This window comes from Pongo abelii, chromosome 9 (assembly GCF_028885655.2).
Source record: "Pongo abelii isolate AG06213 chromosome 9, NHGRI_mPonAbe1-v2.0_pri, whole genome shotgun sequence".
Taxonomy (NCBI): Eukaryota; Metazoa; Chordata; class Mammalia; order Primates; family Hominidae; genus Pongo; species Pongo abelii.
This window is the reverse complement of record NC_071994.2, coordinates 84,920,575-84,933,857: the sequence shown is the minus strand read 5'-3', so window position 1 is coordinate 84,933,857 and position 13,283 is coordinate 84,920,575.

The following is a 13,283-nucleotide window of genomic DNA, read 5'->3' as shown; positions in this document are numbered from 1 at the left end:
CTTAAAGCTAAATAGTATTCCATCATGTATATATACCATATTTTCTTTATCCTTTTGTCTGTTGATGAACAATTAAGTTTTTTCCATATTTTGGCTATTGTGACTGGTGCTGCAATAAAAACAGTAGGTGGTTTTCCCCTCACAGTGTAAACAAAGCTACCAGGAAGTTCGAACTGGGCGGAGCCCACTGCAGTGCAGCAAAGCTGCTGTAGCCAAACTGCCTCTCTAGATTCCTCCTCTCTGAGCAGGGCATCTCTGAAAGAAAAACAGAAGGCCCAGTCAGTCAGGGGCTTATAGATAAAACTCCCAGCCAGGCGCAGTGGCTCACACCTGTAATCCCAGCACACTGGAAGGCCCGAGGTGGGTGGATCACGAGGTCAGGAGTTCAAGACCAGCCTGGCCAAGATGGTGAAACCCTGTCTCCACTAAAAATGTAAAAAATTAGCTGGGCGTGGTGGCACGCGCCTGTAATCCCAGCTACTCTGGAGGCTGAGGCAGAGAATTGCTTAAACCTGGAGGGGCAGAGGTTGCAGTGAGCCGAGATTGTGCCACTGCACTCCAGCCTGGGTGACAGAGTGAGACTCCATCTCAAAAACAAAAAACGAACAAACAAAATCAAACAAACAAACAAAACAAAACAAAAAAAACACCTCCCATCTCCCTGGGACAGATCACCTGGGGGAAGGGGTTGCTGTGGGCACAGCTTCAGCAGACTTAAATGTTCCTGCCCGTCGACTCTGAAGAGAGCAGTGGATCTCCCAGCACAGTGCTCGAGCTCTGCTAAGAGACAGACTGCCTCCTCAAGTGGGTCCCTGACCCCAGTGCCTCCTGACTGGGAGACACCTCCCAGTAGGGGTCAACAGACACCTCATACAGGAGAGCTCTGGCTGGCATCTGGCAGGTACCCCTCCGGGATGAAGATTCCAGAGGAAGGAACAGGCAGCAATTTTTGCGGTTCTGCAGCCTCTGCTGGTGATACCCAGGCAAACAGGGTCTGGAGTGGACCTCCAGCAAACTCCAGCAGACCTGCAGCAGAAAGGCCTGTTAGAAGGAAAACTAACAAACAGAAAGCAATAGCATCAACATCAACAAAAAGGACATCCACACAGAAACCCCATCTGAGAGATCTGCATCACCAGCATCAAAGACCAAAGGTAGATAAATCCATGAAGATGAGGAAAAACCTGGGCAAAAAGGCTGAAAATTCCAAAAACTAGAATGCCTCTTTTCCTCCAAAGGATCACACCTCCTTGACAGCAAGGGAACAAAACTGGACAGAGAATAAGTTTGATGAATTGACAGAAGTAGGCTTTAGAAGGTGGGTAATAACAAACTCCTCTGAGCTAAAGGAGCATGTTTTAACCCAATGCAAGGAAACTAAGAACCTTGAAAAAAAGTTAGATGAATTGCTAACTAGAATAACCAGTTTAGAGAAGAACATAAATGACCTGATGGAGCTGAAAAACACAGCACGAGAACGTTGTGAAACATTCACAAGTATCGATAGCCAAATTGATCAAGCAGAAGAAAGGATATCAGAGATTGAAGATCAACTTACTGAAATTAAGTGAGAAGACAAGATTAGAGAAAAAAGAATGAAAAGGAACAAACAAAGCCTCCAAGAAATATGGGACTATGTGAAAAGAACAAACCTATGTTTGATTGGTGTACCTGAAAGTGACGGGGAGAATGGAACCAAGTTGGAAAACACTCTGCAGGCTATTACCCAGGAGAACTTCCCCAACCTAGCAAGACAGGCCAACATTCAAATTCGGGAAATACAGAGAACACCACAAAGATACTCTTTGAGAAAGCAACCCCAAGTCACGTAATTGTCAGATTCACCATGGTTGAAATGAAGGTAAAAACATTAAGGGGAGCCAGAGAGAAAGGCCGGGTTACCCACAAAGGGAAGCCCATCAGACTAATAGCAGATCTCTCTGCAGAAACCCTACAGGCCAGAATAGAGTGGGGGCCAATATTCAACATTCTTAAAGAAAACAATTCGCAACCCAGAATTTCGTATCCAACCAAACTAAGCTTCATAAGCTAAGGAGAAATAAAATCAATTACAGACAAGCAAATGCTGAGAGATTTTGTCACCACCAGGCCTGCCTTACAAGAGCTTCTGAAGGAAGCACTAAACATGGAAAGGAAATACCAGTACAGCCACTGCAAAAGCATACCAAATGGTAGACCATCGATACTATGAAGAAACTGCATGAACTAACAGGCAAAATAACCAGCTAGCATCATAATGACAGGATCAGACTCACACATAACAATATATTTATTTTTGAGGAGGAATTATTTAATTATTTAGTGCACTGACCCAGTTGGATTAACATCCAAAGGACTGAGCCTTGAACAAAGAGTCAAGCTACCTTTTAAGCATTTCATGGGGCAGGGGGAGACAGAAGCTAGAAACAAAGACAGTTATTCAATTAAGACATACATTACATCATCTCTTACTTTTCAAGGAACAACATGTTTTACGACTTGAGATTATCTGTCTAGTGACCTTGCAGCTTCACAGCTAGAGGAACAGTCCTCACAATGCCTGGGAAAGTTAATTTTTAAGGACTCCAGCTCTTTCTCTTCTTTAGGGGGAATTGGGTTTTCTTACACACAACTGAGTTTTTGCTTACACATTCTTTTTTTTTTACTTTTTATTTTATTATACTTTAAGTTTTAGGGTACATGTGCAAAACATGCAGGTTTGTTAACATATTGTATACATGTGCCATGTTGGTGTCCTGCACCCAGTAACTCATCATTTAGCATTAGGTATATCTCCAAATGCTATCCCTCCACCCTCCCCCCACCCCACAACAGGCCCCAGTGTGTGATGTTCCCCTTCCTGTGTCCATGTGTTCTCATTGTTCAGTTCCCACCTATGAGTGAGAATATGTGGTGGTTGGTTTTTTGTCCTTGCGATAGTTTGCTGAGAATGATGGTTTCCAGCTTCATCCATGTCCCTACAAAGACATGAACTCATCATTTTTATGGCTGCATAGTATTCCATGCTGCATATCTACAACCATCTGATCTTTGACACACCTGACAAAAACAAGAAATGGGGAAAGGATTCCCTATTTAATAAATGGTGCTGGGAAAACTGGCTAGCCATATGTAGGAAGCTGAAACTGGATCCCTTCCTTACACCTTATACAAAAATTAATTCAAGATGGATTAAAGACTTAAATGTTAGACCTAAAACCATAAAAACCCTAGAAGGAAACCTAGGCAATACCATTCAGGAGATAGGCACGGGCAAGGACTTCATGTCTAAAACACCAAAAGCAATGGCAATAAAAGCCAAAATTGACAAATGGGATCTAATTAAACTAAAGAGCTTCTGCACAGCAAAAGAAACTACCATCAGAGTGAACAGGCAACCTACAGAATGGGAGAAAATTTTTGCAATCTACTCATCTGACAAAGGGCTAATATCCAGAATCTACAATGAACTCAAACAAATTTACAAGAAAAAACAAACAACCCCGTCAAAAAGTGGGCCAAGAATATGAACAGACACTTCTCAAAAGAAGACATTTATGCAGCCAAAAGACACATGAAAAAATGCTCATCATCACTGGCCATCAGAGAAATGCAAATCAAAACCACAATGAGATACCATGTCACACCATTTAGAATGGTGATCATTAAAAAGTCAGGAAACAACAGGTGCTGGAGAGGATGTGGAGAAATAGGAACACTTTTACACTGTTGGTGGGACCATAAACTAGTTCAACCATTGTGGAAGTCAGTGTGGCGATTCCTCAGGGATCTAGAACTAGAAATACGATTTGACCCAGCCATCCCATTACTGGGTGTATACCCAAAGGACTATAAATCATGCTGCTATAAAGACACACGCACACGTATGTTTATAGCAGCACTATTCACAATAGCAAAGACTTGGAACCAACTCAAATGTCCAACAATGATAGACTGGATTAAGAAAATGTGGCACATATACACCATGGAATACTATGCAGCCATAAAAAATGATGAGTTCATGTCCTTTGTAGGGACATGGATGAAGCTGGAAACCATCATTCTCAGCAAACTATCACAAGGACAAAAAACCAAACACCGCATGTTCTCACTCATAGGTGGGAAGTGAACAATGAGAACACATGGACACAGGAAGGGGAATATCACACACCGGGGCCTGTTGTGGGGTGGGGGGAGGGAGGAGGGATAGCATTTGGAGATATACCTAATGCTAAATGACGAGTTACTGGGTGCAGCACACCAACATGGCACATGTATACATATGTAACTAACCTGCACATTGTGCACATGTACCCTAAAACTTAAAGTATAATAAAATAAATAAATAAATAAATAAATAAATAAATAAAAGCAATACTTAAAAAAAAAAAAAAAGAAAATTTCAGGCCAATATCCCCGATGGGTATTGGTGTGAAAATCCTCAATAAAATACTAACAAACCAAACCCAGCAGCACATCAAAAAACTTGTCCACCACAATCAAATCTGCTTCATCCCTGGGATGCAAGGCTGGTTCAACATATGCAAATCAATAAACATATTCCATCATATAAACAGAACCAACGACAAAAACCACATGATTATCTCAATAGATGCAGAAAAGGCCTTCGATAAAATTCGACACCACTTCATGCTAAAAACTCTCAATAAACTAAGTATTGATGGAATGTATCTCAAAATAATAAGAGCTATTTATGACAAACTCACAGCCAATATCATACTGAATGGGCAAAAACTGGAAGCATTCCCTTTGAAAACTGGCACAAGACAATGATGCCCTTGCTCACCATTCCTATTCAACATAGTGTTGAAAGTTCTGGCCAGGGTAATCAGGCAAGAGAAAGAAATAAAGGGTATTCAAATAGGAAGAGAAGCTGTCAAATTGTCTCTGCTTGCTGATGACATGATCATCTATTTAGAAAACCCCATCATCTCAGCCCAAAATCTCCTTAAGCTGGTAAGCAACTTCAGCAAAGTCTCAGGAAACAAAATCAATGTGCAAAAATCACAAGCATTCCTATACACCAATAATAGACAAACAGAGAGCCAAATCATGAGTGAACTCCCATTCACAGTTGCTACAAAGAGAATAAAATACCTAGGAATACAACTTACAAGGGATGTGAAGGACCTCTTCAAGGAGAACTACAAACCACTGTTCAAGGAAATAAGAGAGCACACAAACAAATGGAAAAACATTCATTGCTCATGGATAGGAAGAATCAATATTGTAAAAATGGCCATACTGCCCAAAGTAATTTATAGATTCAATGCTATTCCAATCAAGCTACCATTGATTTTCTTCAAAGAATTAGAAAAAAAAACTACTTTAAATTTCATTTGGAACCAAAAAAGAGCTTGTATAGCCAAGACAATCCTAAACAAAAAGAACAAAGCTGGAGGCATCACGCTACCTGACTTCAAACTATACTACAAGACTACAGTAACCAAAATAGCATGGTACTGCTACCAAACAGATATATAGACAAATGGAACAGAACAGAGGCCTCAGAAATAATGTCACACATCTACAACCATCTGATCTTTGACAAACCTGACAAAAACAAGCAATGGGGAAAGATTCCCTATTTAATAAATGGTGCTGGGAAAACTTGCTAGCCATATGCAGAAAACTGAAACTGGATCCCTTCCTTACATCTTATACAAAAATTAACTCAAAATGGATTAAAGACTTAAGTGTAAAACCTAAAGCCATAAAAACCCTAGAAGAAAACCTAGGCAATACCATTCAGATATAGGCATGGGCAAAGACTTCATGACTAAAATACCAAAAGCAATGGCAACCAAAGCCAAAACAGACAAATGGGATCTAATTAAACTAAAGAGCTTCTGCACAACAAAAGAATGAACAGGCAACCTACAGAATGGGAGAAAATTTTTTCAATCTATCTATCTGACAAAGGGCTAATATCCAGGATCTACAAGGGACTTAAACAAATTTACAAGAAAAAAATAACCCCATCAAAAAGTGGGCAAAGGATATGAACAGACACTTCTCAAAAGAAGACATTTATGCAGCCAACAAACATATGAAAAAAAGCTCATCACCACTGATCATTAGAGAAATGCAACTCAAAACCACAATGAGATACCGTCTCACGCCAGTTAGAATGGTGATCATTAAAAAGTCAGGAAACAACAGATGCTGGAGAGGATGTGGAGAAATAGGAACGCTTTTACATTGTTGGTGGGAGTGTAAATTAGTTCAACCATTGTGGAATACAGTGTGGCAATTCCTCAGAGATCTAGAACCAGAAATACTGTTTGACACAGCAGTCCAATTACTGGGTATATACCCAAAGGATTATGAATCATTCTACTATAAAGACACATGCACATGTATGTGTACTGCAGCATTATTTACAATAGCAAAGACTTGGAACCAATCCAAATGCCCATCAGTGATAGACTGGATAAAGAAAATGTGGCACATATACACCATGGAATACTATGCAGCCATAAAAATATGAAATGAGTTCATGTCCTTTGCAGGGACTTGGATGAAGCTGGAAACCATCATTCTCAGCAAACTAACACAGGAACACAAAATCAAACACCGCAAGTTCTCACTCATAATTGTGAGTTGAACAATGAGAACACATGGACACAGGGAGGGGAACATCACACACCGGGGCCTGTCGGGGGGTGGCGGGCTAGGGGAGGGATAGCATTAGGAGAAATATCTAATGTAGATGACAGTTTGATGTGTGCAGCAAACCACCATGGCACGTGCGTACTTAGGTAACAAACCTGCACGTCCCGCACATGTATCCCAGAACTTAAAGTATAATGAAAAAAAAAAAAAAACTATTGCTGATTTCGGTTTGTGTCTATGTTCCTGAAGGATATTGGTCTATTTTCTTTTCTTCTAATGTCTTTCTCTGGTTTTGGTATCAGGATAATTCTGGCCTCATAAAATAATTTGGGATGTGATCCTTTCTCTTTTACATTCTGAAAGCAATTACAGAATCAATGTTGTTTCTTCTTTAAATGGTGGATATAATTTAACAGTGAAATTCTGATTCTGGAGATTTCTTTTTCAGACAATTTAAAGTTATAGACTTAAATTCTATAATAGCTATAGGGCTTCCTCTTCTTGAGTGAGTTTTGATTGTGATTTTTGAGGGCTTCATCCATTTCATCTAAATTATTGAATGTATGTGCATAGAATTGTTTGTGGTGTTTTCTTATTATCCTTTTAATGTCTGTGGAATTTGTAGATATATCCTCTCTTTCATTTCTTGTATTAGTAATTTGTGTCTTCTCTCGTTTTAATTTGTCAGTATTGTTAGAGGTTCATAAAGTTTATTAATATTTTCAAGGAAACCACTTTTGGTTTCAATGACTTTCTATTCTCCTGTTTTCAATTTTGTTGAATTTTGTTTTTAAAAATATGTTTTCTTCTGCTTGTTTTGGGCTTATTTTGATCCTATTTTTCTAATTTTTTTAAAGATGGAAGCTTAGATGATTGACTTGAGAACTTTCTTCTTCTTTAGGGTAAGTTACTTTCCCCATAGCTCCTCTCTCTCCACAATGTATGTTCCTGGTATTCTTCCATTTCCAGGATCTCTTTTCCAGCCCTCTGCCAGCTGGGCTTTATTTATCTTGCTCTGCTATGGCTGCGCCCACTTCCAGGTTCAAGTGGCAGAAGAACAGAAAGAAAAAGAAAGCAATTGAGTTTGTCACACTCTCTTAGGAACATAGTTGCTCTGACTGGGAAGGAAAATTCTCCCATTCTTCAAAATTTTACTTGCCTGCAAGTCCTCTACCACTGCTGCCACTCATCTTGATGCTACCATCACTACTGCAAGACTGCTTGGGGATTAGGGCATGAGAGAATTAAAAAAAAAAAAAAAAAAAAAAGGAAAGAAAAAAAGGGATTCCTCAATACTCTCACTGAGTAAGATGCTCCTTGAGCCAGAATAGAATAATTTTTCTATGGCTCTCCATCCATGACACTGTGTACTTCCTATTTTCAGGCCATGAGTCCAGTCTGGAGAACATTGGAGGTAAAAAGTGGTAAGCACACTGCCATTTGGTGGTATTTCAGATTCTGGTCTTCCTTAATCTACCTACTACTATTTTCTCTTCAGGGTCCTCATTGCTGCCTTGTGTATTCTGTCCAGGTTTAATAGTTACCTTCAGTGGGAGAGGCAGAGTGAAGTGTGTTTACTCCATCTTGTCTGGATCTATAACCTTCAAATATATTTTATTTCACAGTTTGTTAGTGTGATATAAAACTTTATTTAGACATTCGGTGTGTGGGCCTTCATGCATGTGTACACTTGCCTCGGGCCCTGCAAATGTAGGAGCGGGCATGGTTGCGAAGATTTAATGAAAGGGAATAAGTAGAGAGAACAGTATGTGTTTGCAAAATATCTATCAGATATTGGACACCAAGGAAACAATATTTATTATCTGGTGTTTGTAATCACCTCTACAAAATATCTGAGATAAAACACCTAATTAATGTTGGATTATCTTCAGTTCAGGGAACTCACTGCCTTCTGAGATGGCTGATCTCATGCTTAGTTCTGTGGTGAATTTCTTCATTATATTGGTTTAAGATTTATTTTCTTCTAGCTTTTTATTCATGGCTTCCAGCTAAAGTATTTGTTTTTTGAAATAATAAGTCTAATCTCTTTCTCAAATGCAGTACTTTAATTATTCAAAGAAAGTTGTTTCTAATTTTCCCTGGGCTAACATTCTCTTTCCATTGTCTCTCACTCCTTTCCCCCTGCACCGCTGCTTTTCTTATCTTCCCTTTCTTCTCTCCTTTCTTTTACATCAGTCACAAATATTTATTAAATCTCTACCTGTCGTAATATCTGTCAGGCACTCAGGATACCTTCTTTCCTTTCCTCAGAAAGATTATACACTGTTTAAAATAAAGGGCTTTTTTTTTTCACTCTATGCTATAAGAATGTTCTGAACCTTATGGAAGCATCCTTTCTCTCATGGTTTAATTTTGATCATCCTCCTCCTCCCAGTCATTTTTCTCTATACAAGCTATAACATACCAACAATCTCCTTAACTTGTGGTCTGACTGTAGACCAATCAGTGCAGATCTGGAAAGTCCTCTTATCTCCCATTTTATAAGGCTAAATGTCTTTTGAATAGGTTGATGATTATTTATGTAAGGATAAGTCATGACTGGAAGAGTGCATTTGAATGGCTGATGCCATATGCAGAAGGTGGACTGGCCATATATGCATTTTCTAATGAGTATTCTCCCCACAGCTAAATGTCAAACTGTAATTAAGTGCACAGAATTCACACAGAATGGCATAATATTCTAGAGTCTGGCAGTTTTTAATGTAAGATGAATAAAACTTTATGTGTTGCTCTGGTGAAGATGAAGACTCTGATAACCATTAGGGTAGGTTTGGACATAGTCTCTCCCAGAAGTTGTCACAGGCAGCAGTTTTGCTATGAATCCAGAATTTTATGTTGTGGAGGGCCCATGATTTATACTGGTCAACTGTGACTCATTTATGGTAGATAGATGAAGGATAAAACAATACTATTTAATGGATCATCATAGTTACTATTAAAAATAAAGACATGCATGTACGATTTTTTCAATTTTAGAGTATTTTCAAGGTGACTTTAAATTGCCTGATGCTGCATCCTAGAAACTAAATCAATGGCTTAGAATTCAAAAAATGAAGTGGGTTCTAGAAAGAGAGCATACAGTTTCTTAGGAAGGAAGTTTTGCTTTTTCGATAGAGCTTTGCCACTGAAAATTTGTATTTGGATTCCAGTGACCCTGAACAATGAGCGTGGAAGTGGGTCTTTATTTTTTTCATGCTGCTTTTCGGATTTCTCCTTAAATTATCTGTGATAAGTGACAGTCATTTTTGATGTTAAAAACATTCTTAAAGATGAAAGCCAGAAAAGACCTTGACTAGGGTAATAAAATCTGTAATATACCCTGGAACAGGCTATATAAAGATATGAAGACAGACGAAGTACAGAGAGGCATGTTAAGAAGAATTCCCAGCTCATGGCAGCTTAGTGGAGAAAAGCTAAGATCACCATATGGTTATTTTTTCTGCCAAAGCACAGTGGCTTTTGCTTCTCGCACATATGAGTTATTGGAAATCATAGCATTTCAGCATATACTAGTGAAAGTTCTATCTCACCATGCTAAGAAGTTATAACTTAGAAGAGGAAGTTGAAGAGAAAATTCTTCAGAGGATTTACACCTACTTGTGAAAATCTAAAATCTAAAAGAGAGGCTACTGAGTCAGATTTCAAAGCAAAATACTCACATCAAATATAGCTCTGATTTGTAGTGTATGAAGAAAGAACTGGATTTCCTCTGAGAGATATTTCTTATCCCTGACTGAAACAGCAGAGAAACTGAAAAGAATGGCCTTTGGTCCTTCAAATGTTCAAAGAATGAAAGTGAAAGCCTAGTCTTAAACAAAATATTTAAAAAAATTTTTTTAACCAATACTTCTTGTAGCATGTAACAGAGTCTCCTCCTATTTCCTTCTTAAAATTAGATCATTCCTCCGTATCCTCTAAGAGCCTAAGATTCACTTTGGGATGACTCTGGTGAACAAAAAGCAAGCACTACCTCAAGCCTGCATTCTGAGCTTTTATGTCTCATTGCCTGTCACAGGGAAGTTTCCTGGACATTTTAGATTTTTTAAAAAACTGCAATTCAATAAAAATGAAGATTTTCCTTTTAGGTCACCATTTCTTCTGGCAGACTGAGCCTAAAGTGCACTTTATTTCCCTTTAATTTAACAGCTCCAGCAGCTTTTCCAGTTAAATCGACTGTTCATTATTGAGCCCCATTTAGGAAGGGGCTGTGCAGTGCAGTTTAATGAATCCTTGGCACAAAGCTCCCTTTCAGGACTGGGAAAGAATAGGGGCTGTTCAGGCCCTGTAGGGCTGTATGTCAAAGCCAGCCCATAATGCCTGTCAGCCAAGGGCAGAAATTCCCACTGATATAAGAATGTGCAAGAAATCAACTTTCACCACCGACGAGCAGATTAAGACACGATCAGGAAATGAGACTGTAGGTTTAGAACAGTGACACCTGTTTGAAGAGAGCGATTTTCCCATCCCTTGATCACTGAGTGGCTGGAGTGGGGGCTGGGCGAAGCTGCAGCGCAGCCAAGCCCTCAAAGCCCTCCAGGTTCTCTGAGAGGGGAAGGAAAGACATAGTGGGTGGGGGTATCTTTGGGCTAAACTCCATGTTAAGTGCTTTAACATGCTTTTTCTAGTTTAATTCTTATAACAAGCTATAAGGATTATTTGCATATGACAGGGGAGGAAACTGAAGCTCAGATGCTTTCATTTCTGGTTCAAGGTTACACTGCTAATTGGCCACTAAATGGCAGCGATGGGATGCAGCATAGACCTGTTTGGCTCTAGGATGTCTGTCTTTTCCAGAGCTCTGAACTGAGGTTCATCAAATAAATTTGATCCTTTAGAAATAACTGTACTTTAAAATTCTTAATTGCGCGGGGTATGCATTGAATGTGTATGTGTTGGGCACATGTGATATGTTGGGAATATCGGCACATGAGACATAGCATGATGGTATGAGGAGTGGTAGTTAAGGTACTGCCTTTACTGCTAGACTGGCCCAGGTTTGAATCTCAGCTCTGATAATGTTTATGTCTTTCAGACCTTGGGAAACTTTGGGAAAGTCCCTCTCACTAAGCCTTGGTTGTGTTATTCTTTCTCCCAACCCTGCCCCAGCCACACAGAGATCAAGGATGGTGGCTACGGTTACTCTGGTATTGCTAAGTACTCTTTGAAAGTTAAAATGGTCCAAAAGGTTTCTACAGAAGGGAGTCCTAGATGCCTTTGTGTTACATTAGTACCATGAGATTCTGAGTCCTCAAGGTGGGTGTGTGGATTGGTTTTCTTCCAGTATCATGGGGCAGATCAAGACTGAGGAAGTACATTTTCAAAAAGGTGAAATCATGACTCTTAGGCAAATATAATATGGACCACATGTAAAAAATTGTTTAGCTCATTAATTAGTAAGAGAATCACTGAAATGTTAGGACTGGTTCAAAGAACATTTAAGAAGTCAGATATATATATGAAATGTTAGGAAAGTTCACTAGTTACAAAGAACTGAGATATACATCTTCGTGGTCATCTGTTCCATGGACAGAAATTATTTGCGTATCTACCAGACAAAACTCTACCAAGTAAAAAACAATTGTACTAAATCTAATAGCAAGTAGTGAGAAGAATGAAATACATTACTCTAGACAATCTTTGGTTGTTCTTTTTTCCTGTATAACATTGAAAGAATGTGGAACTAAACTTTCTGCCTCCTTTCCAAGTTTTGGATAATTTTTCTGGTAACCCTCATATTTTATATGTAAATTTGGACCATCTAAAGAAAAGAAGTAATTTGTGTACATCATAGGGTTAGTGGCAAAGGCAGAAGTAAAACTCAGATCTGCTGTCTCCTCTATATGGCTGTGAGACCATGTAGCAACCCTGTTTCTTTAAGCTAATGTTTCCACTAGAGATCAAAGAGTGAGAGGACTTTCACTTTTCTGAGTGTAAAGAGTGAAGGGATACGCATTTTCCAGGGAAGTTTTAAACCAGTTTCAACTAAATTTAATAAGTATGCCAATTGATCCACGTTATTAAGGTAGAAATTAGGAAGTTAACCTCAGAGTTTACTTCCTGCTAATAGCATAGGGGGGATTTGGTTGCTTAGACGGGGCTCCCTGGAAACAGACCTTGAAATGGAGAGTTGTGTGCAGAAGGTTGATTGAGAAGGACTCTTAAAGGATGCATATGTATGAAGTGAGGAAGTCAAGATTGGATGAAAAGAGAAACTGACTTGTCATCAGCCTGAGCTAATTCCATGGGAAGCTCTGGAGCTGGAATGCCCTTTGGGGCCCGACTCAAGTTGAGGAAAGACAGGTTTTGCCTTTGTATCCCTGCATCAGCCAGTCATTGGTCTCTGGTGCACCTGGGAAGGGGTATGAACTTGGGTAATCCAGTTTCCTTCAGCAGAGGTTCAATGCTTGGTGAGGGGGCCAGCTGTAAGCCATTAGTAGCCAGCCAGCTTAGCAGCTAGGGGACGGGTTAATCAGCCCCTAGGTGGGATCTGTGCAGAGCTTCATGGTATCCACTACATTTGGCTTTTATTACAAGAATATCTGTAATAAAAATATAACAACTCAAGGGTCAACACCAATGGATGAGTAGTGAATGTCAGGAGCACTATGTTGAGAGGGGTTCTAGGC